Source organism: Sminthopsis crassicaudata, chromosome 4, assembly GCF_048593235.1.
Source record: "Sminthopsis crassicaudata isolate SCR6 chromosome 4, ASM4859323v1, whole genome shotgun sequence".
Taxonomy (NCBI): Eukaryota; Metazoa; Chordata; class Mammalia; order Dasyuromorphia; family Dasyuridae; genus Sminthopsis; species Sminthopsis crassicaudata.
The window spans coordinates 161,923,127-161,944,340 of NC_133620.1; the positions used below are offsets into that span (position 1 = coordinate 161,923,127).

The 21,214-nt window shown below is 32.6% G+C and overlaps 1 protein-coding gene and 1 long non-coding RNA gene across 2 annotated transcripts in view; both read left to right on the forward strand.

The window, feature by feature from the left end:
* AHI1 (Abelson helper integration site 1) overlaps positions 1–21,214 on the forward strand; it is a 227,732-nt gene that overhangs the window by 117,670 nt on the left and 88,848 nt on the right.
* LOC141565942 (uncharacterized) overlaps positions 709–21,214 on the forward strand; it is a 40,867-nt gene continuing 20,361 nt past the window's right edge. The window contains exon 1 of the long non-coding RNA XR_012489185.1: positions 709–1,677. This is a non-coding gene — a long non-coding RNA (uncharacterized LOC141565942). The remainder of the gene's footprint in view (positions 1,678–21,214) is intronic.

A 21,214-nucleotide genomic window follows, 5' to 3' on the forward strand; every position in this document is an offset into this window, starting at 1 on the left:
AATTTATAAAATGAATAGAGTAGATCACTGAATTCTAATGTCTTCTTATTGTTCCTCTTGAAATTGTTATTTTAATTACAAATTCAAGGTAAATTTTAGTGGCAGGTGCTCTAAAATTATTTTATTTATATATAATATTTTAATAGAAGCAAAACAAATTATGGATGTGAATAAACTTCATCTATTTGAGCAGCAATTATTTGATTACATTAATGATTCAGGGAAAAAAAGACAAAATATAGTTTTGCAGAAAGGTTAAAATCTATACAGGTATGTTTGGATTGAAGTATATTGATAAGTTAGCAAAATATGCAAAAAAAGCTAGTTAAAAAATCTAAACTGATCATTTATTAAGTTAAGAAATATATTTTTCAAATTCTTTTTTATGTTATTTGAATAAGATTTGTTATTTCAAATAACAAAAGAAAGCAAAGAAAAACGTATCAGGATAGAATATTTCTTTTCAATATTTTGATTTCACTTTTTTTCTGTCTCTAGTCATTACGTCTGTATAGCACTGTGTTCCCTCTTTGTTAAATAGACCTTTCAGAGAGACCCCTGCAGAAGCTAAATCAATAACATCTGGGTATAATTAGGAAATTAGTTTAGTTTTTTGGCATCTTTTTGACAACTAGCAAATGATAAAGGAAAAACAATATCCCTTGTCTAAAATAATTTACTTACTTAGTCATGAAAGTATTGCCTTGGTAAGAATTGTATTACTTTTCTACTGTTATAGTTTCTATAAATTCAGACTGTACTGGTTTGGTTAGTTTTATAGGATAATTCTTTATTATCAGAAATTGTCATATGGCAAAAATTTATAATAAGGTTATATTTTATTCCATACCATGTGGGAAGAGTGGTTCTGAGTATTGTGTACCTGTCACCTAGTAAACTCTGAATAAGTGTTAATTGATTGAATGATCATGTCATGCTCAAAGTATATTTTACAAAAACTAATCTGTTAGCAATATACAGTACTTCTATTAAAGAGAGTACAGGGTTAAAACACTAGAAAGCTCTTGTAGTAATTTAAGTGTGAGGTAATTAGGTCCTAGAATAGAGTAGTGATGATAGAAATTAATTTTTTAAAAAGATCCAAAACAAAAATCAATAGAATTTGATCATTTATTGAATATAAAAGAATAATAGAGGTGGAGAATGGGTGACACACAGAGAGGTTCGATGGAAAGATCACCATCTCTGAATTCAGAAGACAGGTTCAAAACCCAACTTTTTCACTTACTATCTATAATTTTCAACAAATTACTTAACTTTCTGGGCTTTAGTTTCATTTGTAAAGTAAGGGAGTTGTATTAGATGATCTCCCTTTTAGTTCTAAATCAATGATATTTTGATTCTTAGATTTCAGTCTTGATTGACTTTGGTTGGTGGGGGGATGTAAGGGCCCTTTAAATGGGCGGCGCCACAGTGCAACAGTTGATTGAGGCCCAGAAGTATTCTCTGTGGATATAGGACTGCACTGTGGGTGGGATCCTGGCCATATTGAAATAGCTTCATAATGGGTGACTCTCTCGCTGGTTGGCTGTGTGTGTGTGACCTCACAGGTCCTTTATAAGCCCACTGCAGACAGCAGTCGCTCTCTTTAACCTGGCGCTCTTCACCCTGGCTCCCTAGCCTGGGTGGCTAAGCTGAGATGGATAGCCGAAAGAGGTAAGGAGTTTGGTAGTGAACACGTGGGTCTTCTGGCCAGGTATTCACTAGGGAACTGACAAGTCAGGGCATCAGTCAGGGCATTACGTGAGTAGGTATAATAAAGGCTTTTAAAATTACACTTGGCTGTTCTTGAGCGTGCTACCAGTTATTAAGCTATAGAGTCAAGAGATTGTGACCAGAGACCTTTGAAGGCCTCAGAGGAGGCGAGCTGGGTAGAGTTGACACTGCAAAGGTCAGTGGTCAAAGGTACTCTGTTGGGCCTAAGGCAGACTGGTAATAGTAACTGCCAGGAGGACATGTTACAGGGGGAAGATACTTTGACAGAAATAGGAGATTCTAGAGGAGAGTTCACTTGACCAGGTCCCCAAAGGTCTTATTTTCAAAATAGTAAATAATATTGAAATCCAGTTTTTAAATGTAAATGCTAAATGTACCTAAAATTTGTGACTTTGACTAGTATCAAATACTTAAACTTATGTGATATGTACTATTTGTTTCCATATTTAATTAGAGTAAAAATAATATGAAACCCAATAATTGTGCACATAAACATCCAGTAGAGTGATTATCAATTGAAATTGCCTTGGTTTTATTTATCAATAATTGATAAAATGTGATAAGATAAAAAATACAAATAAATATATTTATAAAAAATATATGTGATAAATATCAAATAAATGCACTAAGAAGAATGGCAGATACATAGTAGGTGCTTAATAGATACTTAATCCCTTTCCCACTTCTTATTTACACGATTCCATATCCATAATATCAATACATCTCAAATGTGATATATTTTCTTGATCATTTCTTCAAGTATATCAATAGGACAACCAAGAAGAATTAGTATTAAAAATTATAGGATTCATTTATATTTTGTCTTTTTGATCTTCCCTATGCCTTCTAGGGTTGGGCACTTTCTCCCTAGCTATAGGTGTGAATGGTGCCTGATTTTATTTTCTTCTGTTGATAGAATTGGGAATTATTTTAGCTATTCCTGAAAGCAATTTGGATTATTCATAAGCATGATGTGATCAAAATGTCTGTATACTTTGATTTAGACATTTCACAGGTAGGTATATATTCTAAGGATGTCAAAATAGAAACAGAGATTCCATATTGCCAAAATATTCAATTTATTACTTATGTCTTCAGAAAAAAAATTTAGAAACAAAATAGGTGTCCTTTGAAGAATGAATTAACAAATTTTGGTACGTGAACATCATTTATGAGATGTTACTCTACTATAAAAATATTTATGAACTTTTAAAGAGTGGCTCAAACCAAATCAGGAAAAAATATACATGACTACAGAAATGTAAATATAACAACAAAAAGAAAGACCGAATGCTATCTAACTCTAATGTTCAGATCTGGCCCTGTAGAAGATTTAATAAAATATATTTGGCTTCCATATGTTGACAAAGTGTGGGAACATGGGGATGAATATTATTGTTATTGTTACTTAGCCTTTCTGAAAAAAGACTCTCTCTTTTTAAAATTTTATTATACCAATTTACTCACTGGATTGAACTACCTTCAAACTTAGTAAAAAAAAATACAAACAGGATTTTGTTGTCAAGTAGAAAGGCTAGTGAATGGCTCCAAAAGAACCATGGAAATAGCCATTGCTGACTTTGTGAAGCAGATTTGTCATCTTCTAATCCTTTATTGTTCTTTATATCTAAAGATTTAGCCAGCTCACCTCATGTCCTAAAACACTAGACTTTCTTTGAAACACCTAAAGCAGAGAGGGACACAGATGCACAAGGAAGTCCATGGGAGAAGGGGATCCCCACAAAGTTTCCATCATCCTTCTTTTGCCTTTCTTCCTTCATCCTCAGAGCTAGGGCATGAACTGCCTCAAATGGGAAACACCCCTCCCCAACTTCTATAAGCTTTATTCATTCAAACTCAAAGGGAGAAAATATCTGAGTTAGCCTTAGAATAAGAAAGTATCTGATGCCCTTTTTAAGACTGTTTATAACAACACTAGACCTCTGCCCCACAGATCAACTCTCCTTTATGTGCTTATATTAACATTCATTCAGTCCTTTGTACTAAGAATGGCAGATTGTCGGAAGAGGCTTAAGGGAATAAGAATTGTGCAATTCTTAGATCAGCTCTAAACATGATTTTAACTCTTGATTCCCTTAACATGGAATATTGTACAATGAGCAACAAAAAACCTTTCAGAATTTGGTTATCTCCATATTATGATGAAACACTAGAGAGAGACTTAAGTCAGCAAACAAGCCAGCATTTATCAAAGTACCTACTCTGTGCCAATTATTTTGCTAGTACTGGATATAAATTAGTCCTTATCCAGGTTCTTAAAAAAAATTAATCTACATTTGGTGACTATGTTTCTCTTCCTCTCATTTTTTTCTCTTTTATTTTTAAAATTGCATTAATATATATATATATATATATATATATATATATATACATATATATGTATATATATATGAAATAATACAAGTATTTTCATAACATAGTATAATAAAAAAGATAATTGTATGCAAAATTGCAAAACTATATACTTGCTATTCCTTTTAAATATATGACAGAATTATCATGTATTATCATGAATTATCATGGCCTACTCTCCCCGCAACCTGTCCTTGAAAAGGTTATCTGTAGTCTCTCATTTTTACACCCTCTCTTGACCTTATTTGAACACACTGAACCAAAACTGCTCACCCCAAAGTTTCCAGTGGTTTTCTATTCAACATCTTGACCTTTCTATAGCATTTAATATTACTGACCACTCTCTCCTTCTAGAGACTCTCTTATCAGTTTTCTTGTCGTCTTGTGCATTCCTTTTGAGTCTTAACTTGAGAAATATCATGAGCTCCCATAGGTTCAACTATCATTTCTAAAATTGCCCATCCTGGGGGCAATACTGGCTGAATTAGTGATTGCCATTTGATTTTTAATATTTTATGAAGATGAAAAAATAAACACATGGAACAGTAGTTACTGATGTTTCTTTGATTGCCTTTTCCTCCCCTCAGTACTATTTTGTTTTCCAATTACATGTAGAGTTTTCAGTATTCATTTTTGTAAGATTTTATGTTCTAGATTTTTTCTCCCTTTCTCCTTTGCCTCCTTCTCCTTCAAAAGAGCAAACAATCTGATATAGGTTGTACATGTACAATGATTTTAAACATATTTCCATATTTGTCATGTTGTGAAAGAAAAATCAGAACAAATGAAAAAAAAAAACCACAAAAAGAAAATGCAAACAAAAAAATCCAGCTGAAAATACTATGATTTGATCTGCAATTTCCCTCTGGATACAGATGATTTTTCCAGCCCAAATTTATTATTACTGTCTTGGATCACCACACTGGTAAGAAGAGCTTAAGTCTATCATCAATCAATCTTACAGTTACTGTATACAATGTTCTTTTTGTTCAGCTCACTTCATTCAGTACTTCATTCAGTAAACTTCACACATCAGTTCATGTAAGTCTTTCTAGACTTTTCTGATATCAACCTGCTTATCATTTTATAGAACAATAATATTCCATGACATTCACATACCATGACTTTTTTACCTGTTCCCCAATTGATGAGCATCCACTCAGTTTCTAGTTCCTTGCCACTATAAAAAGGGCTGCTACATATATTTTTGCACATTTGCAATCTTGTATGATTTCTTAAGGATACAGACTTAATAGTGATATTGCTGGATCAAAGGGCGTGCAGAGTTTTATAACCCTTTGGTCATAGTTCCAAATTGCTCTCCAGAATGGTTGGATTGTTTTATAACTTCACCAACAATGCATTAGTGTCCTAGTTTTCCCACAACTCTTCCAACCATTTATCATTATCTTTTCCTGTCATCTTAAGCAATCTGCTGCTTATGAGGTGGTACCTCAGAGTTGTTTTAATATGCATTTCTCTAATCAATAGTGATTTATAGCATTTTTCCATATATTCATTAATGGTTTTAATTTCTTTATCTGAAGATAATCTGTTCATATTCTTAAACTTTGATTACCTTTTTTAAAAAAAAATTAGTACTACCATTGTTTTCATTCCTTTATAATCTCCCCTTGACCTTTTCAGGTTCCTTTTTTATGTTGTTTTCCTTTACTAGAATCGTAAATTTCTTGAGAGCAGGGAATATCCACATAGTTTATATTTGTCAAGTCCACAAATATTTATTGAGAAATTTACTGTGTTCCATGTGCTTGTGGTCATTGTGAGAATACATATACAAAGACAGGTAGTACTTGTTCTCAAGGGAGCTTACAGTCTCATGTAAGAAGACAACACATAATTATAACCTAAAAAACTACATTGAGGAGGTGGTGGTGGAGGGGGAATTAGAGTTTCTGCTGGAAAGTGGGGATGAGTTGATTGTAAAGAAAGTCTGGAAGAGTCAGGAATACCTCCAGGAGAGGAACGAAAATGTGGTGGACCTTGTCCTCTTCTTTCATATGAAGGTTCTAGGAGAAACCAGCCAATCAGAGGGAGAAGTGGCAGTGGTAGGCAGAGAAAGGGTATTTCTGCATGTAAAATCAGGGCGGGAGTGAGCTTCCCTTTGAGATGGTTTTCTCAATAGTTTGTTTTTATCTTCCTCCATTGGAAAACTTCTTCAGCAAGCTTTGTCCTGCTATAAAGCTGGAGAACTCTTCTGAAGGTTTGTGTGTGTTCTGGAATGGGTACTATTGAGAAAGGTGATTGACCTTGCCATCGTTGCCCCTTCCTGTAAAGTGTAAAGAATCATACACCAATGATAAGCTTCTTGAGATGCTTCCTGAATATTAGGATTAATAGGATATTGGTCTTTTGAGGTTTAAAGAGCCAAGTGATTTGCTCATGCCGACAGAGGAAGATGAGGCAGACAACTTTTAAGTTACCCTTTTAGAAACTATGTTTTACATCATTTAGAAGGGTGAGAAAATAAAGAAGACTGCACAGAAGAGTTCAAAGAAGCTATATTGTTTTTGGTGTTTCTCCTCTTTGGGAAAAATAGAGGTATTAAGATGGCAGGGATAATGGAGAAGCTTCAGTTTGCTGTCTAGTATAAGACACATTTTGTAACATAGGAAGCTTTGTGACCTCCAGTGAAGTGAGGGTACTCTTCAGAATTGGGGGAATTTATATTACTGGTGCTTAGCTTCTTGCCTGTCACATAGTAAGCTCTTAATAAAGGCTTGTTGACTTTTATTTCTATCTGCAGTTCTCAGCAGATTATGGATCTGGCAGTCACCCAAAAATCTCTCTGCAGATTCTTTTTCTCCTCTGTGACTTTTCATTGTTTTGTGACATAATATATAGCTCATAATCTTCTTTCATTCTCCTTGCATGATGTTTTGCAAATAAGTTTATGTTCTAAATTATTGTTGCCCCTGGCTACTATGTCTCTCACCTCAGCAGGGAGATCAAGTTTTTCCAGCCAGAATGGTCTCTCCAACACACACACACACACACACACACACACACACATACACACACACACACACACACACACACACACACTCTTTAAACTTCAAAATCATCAATTGAGCCAATGCTTTCCCCATTTTTCTGTTTCCCATTGTTATGAATTGGAGGCTTCTTTAAATAAATTGTGTAGTAATTAGATACAGTGCTTTCTCATTTTAACCTTCAGCTTTGGTATTGATTTGGAGTATAGCCCTAACAAATTGATAATCTGACTGTTCATGGACAACTTAATAGGAAATTATTTATTTCTTCACTGAAAACTTAGTTGCTTTCTTGTGAAGGTAGATTTAATTTCACTCTGATCAATTTTTGTAACCAACCATGATTCCAGATCACGATAATGAAACCCATAGCCCATGTCCTAACTCAGAGGTTACAGATTTAAGATGGAGAACTTTTTTGGACATAGCCAGTGCTTAATTTTGCTTAACTGTATATTTGTTACAAGAATTTTTTCTTTTCTTTTTTTCCTATTGTAAAGAGAAGCATAAGTGATAAAAAGTAAATGCTTATTAATTGAAAAATATAGTTAGTTTCACTTTTTTATAAAGCCTTTGAATGTCATGTACAGAGAGACTTCTGATTTTTTATTGAAGAACAGATCTAACCTGTATAACCATGAGACTTCTGACTAACAAATCTTTGGCTTAATTGTCTCTGTGTCCTAAACATTATGATTCAATATGGTTTCTGCCATCTTTTCCTATTTGTACCATTATTTTGAAGTCACTTTACATCCAGGTGAATATTGACTTCTTTTGCAACAGCTTGGCAATTTCTTTATAGAATTTCACTTCTTCATTCCCAACAATAGACACTCCACTTAAGCTACAATTTTCTTCATAATGGTACGTTTGCTTTTGCTCTTTGTTGTTGCTGGTATTTTTGTTTCTTTGCCAAGTGTCCTTTTAAAGTAATATTATGCACTTGAAAAGTATAACAACAACAAGCATAAACATTTACATATATAAAGAACTTTTTTTAAAGTTATATTTGAAATCACTTTATTTTAGGACTTTCCAAAGTTGTCTGCTTAGAATAGGAGGAGACTAAGTGGATGCTCATCAGATGAGAAATGAATAAGTTATGGTACATGAATGTTGTGGAATATTATTGTTCTATAAGAAATCAGCAGGTTTATTTCAGAAAAGCCTGAGGAAACCAAGTGAAATGAATGTAATCAACAGAACACAGCAACAAGAAAATCAAGTGATGATCAACTGTGATGAACTTGGTTCTTTTAAACAATGAAGTTGTTTGGACTGCTAGACAATGAAGTTGTTATGTCTGCTGGCTACAAGTCTCTTCCCATTCTAGTCCATCCTCACATTATCAGCCAAAATTATTTCCCTAAAGCTTAAGTCAAGCCATGTCATATACGCCCTCAACATATTCCATTGATTCCCTGTCCTCTCAAAAATCAAATAGAAAAACCTGTTTTGGGTAGACAGTCCTTCATAATCAGCTTTCTTCTAACTTTTTAGTTTCTTATATTTTATCTCCTTCCATATTTTGTACAAAAGGAAGCTGAAAAGAGTGGTGGAGGAAACTCAATATACGGACACAATAGAAAAGTCCATAAATGTCCAAAACAGTCCAACTAGTAGAAAAAAATGAAAAAAGTCTGTTCTGGAATCTCTCTTTACATGAAAATTTTAGAACTCATAGTTCTAGATATCTAATAGATTATGTACCACAAGTTCTCTATTTACATTTTTCATTTGACCACCCCAAAATAATAAAGATTTCATATTAATTGCTTTGTATTCTATTTTGTATTCACATGCTATAGCAACAGGTTCTAAAGTTTTACTTTAATTTAGGTTAAATCAGGCACATATTTTGCATTTAATAAATATTTATTGCATGATTGACATAAAATTGAAGGAACAATTAGATGAAAATGTGTTTGCTTCTGTTAATTTAGGCAAATTTAATCCTTAAACTGACCTGTACTTTTTTAGCTCTGTCAGGGGAAGAAGAGAGAAAAAAATGATTTGTATGATGATGGATGCAAACCCTAATTTTTTAAAAAAGTTCCTGCTTTTAAGGAGCTTATTTTAATGGGGTGAGGAAAATATACAAAAGGAAGCTGAGAAGAGGGAGATAGAAACTGGGCGTGAGGCCATGATTGAAAAGTCCAAAAATATCCAAAAGTAGTGCAGCTGGTAGAAAATTGGGAGAAAAGTGAAGGTTTGGAACTTGTGGCTCCAGCTATATAACATCTTTGATTATGTATCACATTTCGGTATTTACATTTTTCATCTGACCATTCTAATTATAGATCAAAATGTCTGTTGAAACATTTTGCTTATCAAGGCATTTGATGTATTCCAGTCAAAATGTTTGAATAAAACATTTTTCTTTCACAATTTGTTCAAAGAAACTTTTATTCAAATATCAAATAAGATTGGAAAAACATGAAGATCAACTTTTCTCTATTTACATACAGTACTAATGATAAGAATCAGATCAGTCCTTCAAAATAGGAGTTTTGTCTTGTCAGTGCTTATTTATTTTCTTCTTTTCAGAACTGTGTTTTTCTTTTTTTATTTTATGAAGATTGAACAAAAAACATTTTGACAGTGTCATAGTTGAAATATAAGGGAACAAGAATAATAATTTTCATTGGAAATGTTCAGATATCCTTATATAACCTGTCTTAGCAGTTAGAGTACATCTAGCCTGGAAAACATGATAGTTCTTGTATTTTTAGGGGGAAAAAAACTTTGGCAAAAATGAGAACAATTAGATGTCAGACTCTCAATAAACACAGCTGATAATAAAAGGGGGTTTCCATTTTAAGTAAAGTAAAACTAGCTTCAAAGAACTCTTTCAGTCTCATCCTGTCTGAAAGGACTGGCACAACTACTTGGTGTCATTATAAGCCTTCTATTCAATTGGATAGACTTTGAGCTATCATTTTTTAAAGAAAATAGTATCAAGTTATTCTGATTCACAATGTTACCCTCTATTGATAAGACAAAAGAACATGATTCATAATCTGACATTTTCTATATATGTAAGGAGAATTGGAAAATATGAATATGAAATTTCCAATTTCTAATCCAGGTTTAATAACTGTGAAATTAATTACTTTTAATTTTCTATTTTAATTAAGAATCAATTCAAGTTGCAGTGAAATCATAATTCTTATGTTTTAGTAGTACAGATATGATATAGCAAAGATAATGTCTTTATTATATGCTTTTAAAATATATTTTTTTATTTTTAGAGACAGGGGTTAAATATGATTTGAATAAAAATACTAAAAGTCATATTTCTGAAAAGAGAGTCATAGAAAAGTTTGGTAAAAATATATTTGAGGAACCTTAACAGTTACATGGTAGAGAAGAATAATTTTGAAGGGATAAGCTTCAAATAAATTTTGCTAAATTGAGTAATCCATCAAACTGAATAGACTTGTTTTGAAAGTTTAGTTTTACTATAATTTCCAAACTTAAATCTATTTTTGGCATACAACCAGAAAACATTGAAGTCTTAAGAAAATATAAATCAAGGCAGTAGGCCAAGATCAAAATTGAAGAAAAAACTATATACTTTATGACTCAGATAGTGAAGTTGTTTTTTTTAATCCTGTTTTTAGATTCTGTGCTAGGTTAAAGTTATATGATTTTAAAAATATTTAGTTCCATTGACCTGTAAGAGGATTTGGAGGGCAATGATTTTGCCAACCTCCACCCCCCCAAATCCTCATAGTTTCTAATGTAGCAAAGTATTTGGGTAAGGGAATTTTGGGAAGATGAAAGTATTATAGGACCTAGAAAAACCCTGATTTCCCCATAAGAAATTCAATAAAAATTCACCAGAAAGAAAAATAATAAAGAAAACCAAAAAAGAAATCAGTTTAAGTTCCTCCTTAAGAGCTAGAGTGCACCAAAGTGGACAACATAGAAAGGGCCAATATTCAACCCCAAGTAACAGAATTCTGGTGACATATATAAACCAAAGCATGAAAAAAAAAAAAAAAAAAAAAAAAAAAAAGGACAGGTAACTCTTGGAAAAGAAAGGACCTGGGGTCTTATAGGATACTTGTCATCAACTATCAGTCGGTAAACAGGTATTAGGTATCAGGTATGTGCCAAATACTGTGCTTCATGCTGGGGTTACAAAGACAGGCCAAAAAAAAAAAAAGTCCCTGCTTTCAAGGATCCCATAGTCTAATGAAGGAAACAACATATAAGCAAAAAAGCCCATTCAACACAATTAGTCATTTTTATGATAGGTGGGATCTATTATAGGAAGGATTAGATCCAGCTCCAGATTCAGAACTGTGCAAGGAGATGGAGATATAGAAGAAATTGAGGTCAAAAATAATCTGAACTATTAGTGGACTGAGCCCAAAACCAGGAAATCCTGAAGGTAAGCTACAGTCTTAACAAATAGAGCCTACCCACACCATTCTAAGAGTTTAGAAGGGAGCAGAGATTTGATTCATGTGCAAAATCCAAATACAGAACTTGAGGCTAGAGATAGAAGTGACTGAAGAAAATAACCTAACAGTGAGGAAATACTATGGACTAAGTGGTAAGTGGACCCAAGAAGTGAATGCAGAAGAAAAGGGTAACTCCACAAGTCTAAGTATCAGAGAAAAGAAAAAAAAAATGAGTTTTTAATAAGAATGCCCCAAAGGAATGAAGAAAACATACTCCTCTGATGCTAAAGAAATTAGCATCAAAGTATGAAAGAATGGCAGACCACAGAGTTGGTGCTTATAGAGTCTTATTGATTGACTGACCCTTGTCACACACAGTTGGTTTATGTAAAAGATGCTGCCTCCAGAGGTTCCTAACTCCCGAGACCATTACTCTATAAAGAGGATGGAGCTATACTGGATAACCTTTCAGTTCTATACTTAGATTTTTTTTACTCCAGTGACCTCCTCTTTTAGCCATTATATTTTACCTCTTGCTATAAAAATGACAACCAAAAGTGATTGTATATGTTTTTTAAATTAAAAATATTTTTATTTTAAAAAAAGAATGGCAGAAAAAATGAATACCATAGAATTGGTGATCATAAGATTAACCCATAAATTGAACTTCTTGAAAATTAGAATAGATTAAAACAAAAAAATATAAGTATCATTAAGAAATAAAAAATCCAGAAGAAAAAGCAGAAAAATACACATAATACAAAAGCAACTGACCTTGAAAGAGAGTCAAGGAGAAATAGTCTGAGGATCATTAGGCTACCTGAAAATCATGAAGTCATGATTTCCTCTCCCCAAAAACAACAACAACAAGAACAACAACAACAACAACAAAAAAGGTCAATTATTATTATTTTTTTTTTTGGCCAGGTCTCTCCTTCATAGCTCTCATTTTTTTCTGTTCTTTTCTCTTTTGTTTTTATTTCATTTATAACAGCATTTTTAACTCTTGAATTATCTTTCCTAGAAATCCCAATTGATCTTACATAAAAGTTGGGTTTTTAAGGCTTTATTTTTAGGTGTTTTGATATTATTATTATTATATTATTATTCTCTTCAGAGTTTTTGTTTTGGTGTCCTCTTTCTCATAGTATGTCTTTATCTTTCTTTTGCTTTTTGTTAAGTTCATTCTCCTCTAGTCATCCCAAATGTTACTGGCCTACCATTGATCTCTGGTTGCAGACTTAATTTTCCTGGTGCTCCAGTGCCCAAACTGCTGATTTGGTTCTATGACTTAGTCCTTGATGCATCGTAGGGCTTTTCCCCCAGAGCATTAGGATCCCATTTTAGTGGTCTTTCCTTGTGGTCTTGGATTAGACACAAGTCTGAGTCTGTATTTTTGGTCTGGGAGTGGGGAGAGATGTTGACAGCTAAAAACTGTATAAAACTTTGTGTGTGTGTGTATGTGTGTGTGTGTGTGTGTGTGTATAATAACTGTATAATTAAAAGTATTTCTGAAAAGAGAGTCATAGAAAAGATTAATAAAAATACACATTTTGAGGAACTTTAAAAGTGACATGGTAGAGAAGAACAAATTTGAAGAGAAAAGCTTCAAATGAATTTCATTAAATTGAGTAATCCATCAAACTAAGCAGACTTACTTTGAAAGTTTAATTTTACTTGTAATTTCCAGAATTGAACCCAGAAAGATGAGGTTTCCTGACTTCATGCCCAGCCCTCTATCCACTCTGCCACTTAGTTTTCTCTAGCATATTCTACCCCTACTCCAAAATTTCTGCCTTAGCCTTTTTACTGTAGGTTAAATTTGTGATTTTAAGATGATTCTACCTTCTCTCAATGTATATTCTGTGTCTCACCAATAACCATTTGTTCTGATATTGTTCTTAGATCATTTTTGAGGTAGGTTTACTAACTGGTTTTTGCTGTAGTCTCTTGTTAATTAGAAAATTTGTTCATAGGCAATATAATTTTTTGATTTCCCAAACAGTGGATCGAGTTCAATTAATTCTCATTCATCATTGTCTGGTATGTTCCATTGATTATCTTTTCTATTTTTTGGTCAGGTCCAAATATTCTTAATGAATGCTGCTTTAAAAAAATATACTTACTCAAAGTCAAGAAATACTGCCTCCATAATGTTTTTATTATTTCCCTTGATACCATTCTTCTAAATGAATTATGTCATTATTTTGTCTAACTCTCTAAAGTATTTTTGGTAGTTTGATATAGCACTGAATCTTTAAATGAATTTTTATAGAATTGTCATTCTGATTATGTTATCATCGGGCCATTTTAATAAGGCACCTTTATAATTATGGTCACATAGATAAGAAAGACAAAGTGGATAAAAGACATGTGATATTAGTTTCACTCCAGTTCAAGTTCAATTTCAAGCATCTGACATATGCTTGTGTGACCTTATGCAAGTCACAATCTCTCTGTGCTTTCTCTAATAGTATAATAGGAATTCAAATAGGACTTCATTAGTTTAAGGAATATCTGCAGTGAAAATTCCTCCACCAATATAGTTTTCGTCTTTGTCTATTCCCAAGGATTTTCTAAATAGCATAATAGCATTTTGTCTCCCAGTATACATTGGGAGTTCTTAAAGGGTAGGAACTATCTTTTATTTGTATTTTCAGTGTATCTTACTTGCCTGGCATAAGGTTTTTGATTGACTAGAAAAGGGAAGTAATTTCTCTTATTCCTTAATATGGAAGGAAAAAAAGGTAGTGACAAGCTAGATGCTTTGACTGAATTTTAATACTTATTATTATAATAGTAGCAAATGTTATTTAACATGTGCCAGATACTAAGCTAAGTGCTTTTCAATTATTTTCTCATTTGATCCTTAAAATATTGTGAGTAGATTTTATTATTATTATAACCTTTTTATAGCTAAGGAAACTGAGGCTGACAGAAGTTAAGTGACTTTCTCAGTGTCACATAGCTAATAAATATCTGAGGTCAGACTTGTAGTCAGGGTTTCTTGACTCCAGGACCAGCAATTTATCCAAATATTACATATAAATTCAAAAATCAACTTTCTAAGTACAAGATAGAGGAATCTTGGCTTGATAGTAGTTTGAAAAAGATACAGGGAATATAATAAAAAATAATGTTAATCTGAATAAGTAGTGTGACATAACAATCAAAAAACTAAGTACTCTTAAGCCTTCTTTAAGAGAGATAGGACAACCTGAGAGGAAGGATCTGATAATCAATCCTGTTGTGTTCTGTTCTTGTCAAAACTCATCTGAAATTTTTTTCATTCAATTATTCTGTTTGTCATAATAAGAATCCAAAAGAAATGAAGGGCCCCATAATTTTTTTCCACTTGATGATTGTGTAAAATAACTGGGAATATTTATCTTGGGGAGAAGGTTTCATGGAGATATCAGAGATCTTGTCAGATACAATCCATGACTTGGAAAATGAATTATCTCTGTTCTGCTTGGCGCCAGATGACAAACTAGAACAGTGGGTAGAAATTTCATGGAGGCTAATTTGAAGCTTGATGTAAACAACAGCTTCCTAATGAGCTGCCTCAGAAGGAAGGAGGGCTTCAGGCAAAAGTTTGGGTAAGCACTTGTTGGATGTGCTAAAGAGAAAATTCTTTTTCAAGTATGGGATGAACTAAATGATCCCAGAATTTCCTCCTTTATCTCTGGAATTCTGTGGCAGAATGATCTTCCAGCTACAAAGATATGACGATGCCATAGTACTTCTCAAAAGCTCAGCTCTCAAAATTTCATGGCCTACTGATTAAAGGCCAAATTCCTTAGCCTGACATTCTTAGTATTTCACACACTAGCTGCAATTTAGGTTTATTGGACATGTACTTTATGATTCAGTCAAACTGAATTACTCACTACTCTTAACGCAAGCTTCATTCTTTTATTCTTTGTTTGTATTGTTTCTAAGCCTTGAAATGCTCTCCTTCTCAAGTCACCTGTTGAAAATCTATTCAAACATTAATATCCACCTTAAATGCTACCTTTTCTTTCTCTGAATTGTTTTCTAACCTCACCCCAACTGAATGATTTCTCCTTCGTCTGATCCAATAATGCTTTGTGCTCTGATATATCATGTATTAATTTTCTCATTTTATTTATCTGTGCTTCTCATGGTCTCTTTACTAGAATAATTTCCTTGAGAATCAGGGATTGTTTTTTAAGCATATTTGTTTCTTTCCTAATGTCTAGTATAGGGCATTGTACATTATTCACATTTAACAAATGTTCAATAAAATAAATGAATGTCAATTCATTTCAACTTCACAGATGTTTATTGGACACACAAAAATTACTTGCTGGGACTTGACAGAAAGACAAAAATAAGTAAAATATGGTTCCTGACTACAAAGAACTTAGAGTAACACTAATCATCTACTGTATTGTAAACACAGTAGGTGTAAGCTATTGGGCTTATTCTATATTAATACAATAATATTCTTAGAATATATTTGGGTTGGGTTTTGTTTGTTTAGTTTTTTGGCTTAGTCTTTGTTGCTCTATTTGTTTACCTGTTTATTTATTTCTTGATTTCTCATGAAAGTAAGAATCCATATAGGGAAATGAATGCTTTTAAAATTACCCAGTTAATTAGGTTACCTGGATAAACAGAAGTTTACTGTCAACAAACTTTGCAACAAATTCTAGGTCAATGATTCATTTCATTTCTTTTCTTTTTTTTTGCTGAGGCAATTGGGGTCAAGTGACTTGCCCAGGGTCACACAGCTAGGAGACTAGATTCGAACTCAGGTCCTCCTTGCTTCAGGACTGGTGCTCTATCCAGCCACCTAGCTGCCCCTGATTCATTTCTTTTAAAAAGCTATTTTATTATTAAACTCTACTTTAACTTTGAAATCTTGGTGATTACATTCCCATAGTTGATCAGACAAATGCTAGAAAGACAAAAGTACACTGTATTTTTAAGTATAGTATGTATATTTAAATTGGAATCAGGACTATCCAGATTTCTCTACCACATATATATCCTTTGTAGGCATAATAATTAAAATCTCCCTCTAAAAATTATAGTTAATATAAAATACAATAATAGCAAACTTTGAAGATTATTACTAATTTAACAGAACATAATTTACATCTTATATGAAACTTATATATGTTAAATAATTATTGCTGTGCCTTTAGGGTAGAGGAAGCACTTTAAGCCAACTCATACAAGGGTGTGTATTAAATGAACCATTACTAGAGTTCTACTTGGCAGAATTAATGAGGGATTACAAAATAGGGTATGATGTAGCATTTAATAGTAAAATTCCAAAAGTGCTTGAATCAAGTATATTCTTACTTTTTCATGATGTGCTATGAAAAAATAACCAAATTTAACTTAATACTAACTATATAGCTCATTTATCCATTTTCATATTTTATGATGAAATTAAAATATTTTCTGATAAAGGATTAGGTGAATCTGAAGTGCTGTTTAGGAATGCCTCTAGTTTTGAAGAATAATGTGCCCAAAGGTTTAGCAACTGCAGAAGGTAGACTATATAATGAACAAAGATAAGCAGAGGTCATTTAAAAGAAGCTATAATAAATATTACTTAAAATTTAATTAAATAATATTTGTTATTCATTCATATAATAAAATTATGTGCTGATATCATATCCCAACTGATAACAATGTTTCATAAATGACTCATATATTTCACATATAAATGTTCATTTATTTCTCTCTGGGCTTTATCTTTTTTTAAAAAAAAAAGTCAGTATATAAAGATGATTATTTCATCCAATCACATTCTGAATTTACTTAAAATATTTAAAAATCCCTAAATGCTTATCTAAATTTTAGCATCATATTTCTTCATATTCATATTCAATTCTTGTCAGTCATAAACCATTAATTTTCTTCAGCCGGTTCGCTAGTCTAAATGCATGTCATAGTTCACTTTTTATTTTGTACTAATTGGTAAGCTACGTTTGATATAAAAGACATTTTTCTGTGGCTTCACATATTAAAAAAACCCCAACATATTACACCCCCATATAACAATTTCACTTTGTCACAAAATAGACTTCAGTTATTCTTTCAGAAAGTTTTTTTATTTTTTTTTATTAATTTTTATAACTATAACATTTTCTTTGACAGTACATATGCATAGGTAATTTTTTTTTTTTTACAACATTATCCCTTGTACTTCCTTCTATTCCAAATTTTTCCCCTCCTTCCCTCCACCCCCTCCCCTAGATGGCAGGCATTCCCATACATATTAAATATTTTATAGTATATCCTAGGTACAATATATATGTGCAGAACCGAATTTTGTTGTTGTTGCAAAGGAAGAATTGTATTCGGAAGCTAAAAATAATCTGGGAAGAAAAACAAAACAAAACAAAACAGTGCTCACAGTTTATATTCATTTCCCAGTGTTCCTTTTCTGGATGTAGCTGATTCTGTCCATCATTGATCAATTGGAATTGGATTAGCTCTTCCCTCTGTTGAAGATATCCACTTCCATCAGAATACATCCTCATACAGTATCATTGTTGAAGTGTATAATGATCTTCTGGTTCTGCTCGTTTCACTCAGCATCAGTTGATGTAAGTCTCTCCAAGCCTCTCTGTATTCCTCCTGTTGATCATTTCTTACAGAACAATAATATTCCATAACATTCATATACCATAATTTACCCAACCATTCTCCAATTGATGGACATCCATTCATTTTCCAGTTTCTAGCCACTATGAAAAGGGCTGCCAAAAACATTTTGGCACATACAGGTCCGTTTCCCTTCTTTAGTATTTCCTTGGGATATAAGCCCAGTAGCAGCACTGCTGGGTCAAAGGGTATGCACAGTTTGATAACTTTTTGGGCATAATTCCAGATTGCTCTCCAGAATGGTTGGATTCTTGCAAAACACCACCAACAATGCATCAGTGTCCCAGTTTTCCCACAGCCCCTCCAACATTCATCATTATTTGTTCCTGTCATCTTAGCCAATCTGACAGGTGTGTAGTGATATCTCAGAGTTGTCTTAATTTGCATTTCTCTGATCAATAGTGATTTGGAACACTCTTTCATATGAGTGGAAATAGTTTTAATTTCATCATCTGATAATTGTTCATATCCTTTCACCATTTATCAATTGCAGAATGGCTTGATTTCTTATAAATTAAAGTCAATTCTCTGTATATTTTGGAGATGAGGCCTTTATCAGAACCTTTAACTGTAAAAATGTTTTCCCAATTTGTTACTTCCCTTCTAATCTTGTTTGCATTAGTTTTGTTTGTGCAAAAACTTTTTAATTTGGTGTAATCAAAATGTTCTATTTTGTGATCAATAATGGTCTCTAGTTCTCCCTTGGACACAAACTCCTTCCTCCTCCACAAGTCTGAGAGTTAAACCATCCCATGTTCCTCCAATTTATTTATGATTTCGTTCTGTATGCCTAAATCTTGGACCCATTTTGATTTTATCTTAGTGTGTGGTGTTAAATGTGGGTCCATGCCTAGTTTCTGCCATACTAATTTCCAGTTTTCCCAGCAGTTTTTGTAAATAATGAATTCTTATACCAAAAGTTGGGATGTTTGGGTTTGTCAAACACTAGATTGCTATTTTTATTCACTATCTTGCCCTGTGAACCTAACCTATTCCACTGATCAACTAGTCTATTTCTTAGCCAATACCAAATGGTTTTGGTGACTGTTGCTTTATAATATAGTTCTAGATCAGGTACAGCTAGACCACCTTCATTTAATTTTTTTTCATTACTTCCCTTGAAATTCTCGACCTTTTGTTATTCCATATGAATTCTGTTGTTATTTTTTCTAGGTCATTAAAATAGTTTCTTGGTAGTCTGATTGGTATAGCACTAAATAAATAGATTAGTTTAGGGTGTATTGTCATCTTGATTATATTCGCTCCGCCTATCCAAGAGTACTTAATGTCTTTCCAGTTATTTAAATTTGACTATTTTTGTGGTAAGTGTTTTGTAGTTTTGCTCATATAATTCCTGACTTTCCTTTGATAGATATATTCCCAAATATTTTATACTATCAACCATTATTTTGAATGGAATTTCTCTTTGTATCTCTTGCTGTTGGATTGTGTTGGTAATGTATAAAAATGCTGAGGATTTATGTGGATTTATTTTGTATCCTGCAACTTTGCTAAAATTCTGAATTATTTCTAATAACTTTTAAGCAGAGTCTTTGGGGTTCTCTAAGTCATGTCATCTGCAAAGAGTGATAGTTTGATTTCCTCATTTCTTACTCTAATTCCTTGAATCTCTTTCTCGGCTCTTATTGCTGAGGCTAGCATTTCTAGTACTATATTGAATAGTAATGGTGATAGTGGGCAACCTTGTTTCACTCCTGATCTTACAGGGAAAGGTTCTAGTTTATCACCATTACATATGATGTTTACTGACAGTTTTAAATATATGCTCGTTATCATTTTAAGGAATAGTCTATTTATTCCTATACTCTCAAGCGTTTTTAGTAGGAATGGATGTTGGATTTTATCAAATGCTTTTTCTGCATCTATTGAGATGGTCCTATGGTTTTTATTAATTTGATTATTAATATGGTCAATTATACTAATAGTTTTCCTAATATTAAACCAGCCCTGCATTCCTGGTATAAATCCTACTTAATCATAGTATATTATCCTGGGGATAATTTTCTGAAGTCTTTTTGCTAATATCTTATTTAAGATTTTAGCATCAATATTCATTAAGGAAATTGGTCTATAGTTTTCTTTCTCAGTTTTCGATCTACCTGGTTTATGTATCAGTACCATGTCTGTGCATAAAAGGAATTTGGTAGGACTCCTTCAATCCCTATTTTTTCAAATAGTTTACATAGCATTGGAGTTAGTTGTTCTTTAAACGTTTGGTAGAATTCACATGTAAATCCATCTGGTCCTGGGGATTTTTTCTTAGGGAGTTGGTTAATAGCTTGTTCTATTTCTTTTTCTGAGATGGGACTATTTAGACTACTTACTTCTTCCTCTGTTAATCTGGGCAAGCTATGTTTTTGAAGGTATTCTTCCATTTCATTTAAGTTATTGAATTTATTGGCATAAAGTTGACCAAAGTAGCTCCTAACTATTGTTCTAATTTCCTCTTCATTAGTGGTGAGTTCTCCCTTTTCATTTTCAAGACTAACAATTTGCTTTTTATCTTTCCTTTTTTTAATCAGGTTTACTAAGGGTTTGTCTATTTTGTTGGTTTTTTCATAGAACCAACTCTTAGTTTTATTAATTAATTCAATAGTTTTTTTTTTTTTTTTACTTTCAATTTTATTAATCTCACCTTTTAATTTTAGAATTTCAAGTTTTGTGTTCGTCTGGGGGTTTTTAATTTGTTCCATTTTTAGCAATCTTAGTTGTAAGCCCAATTTGTTGGCCCTTTCTTTCTCTATTTTATGCAAGCAGGCTTGTAGAGATATAAAGCTTACCCTTATTACTGCTTTGGCTGTATCCCACACATTTTGGTATGATGTCTCATTATTGTCATTTTCTTGGGTGAAGTTATTAATTATATCTATGATTTTCTGTTTTACCCAATCATTCTTTAGTATAAGATTATTTAGTTTCCAATTATTTTTTGGTCTATTTTCACCTGGCTTTTTATTAAATGTAATTTTAATTGCATTGTGGTCTGAAAAGGATGCACTTACTATT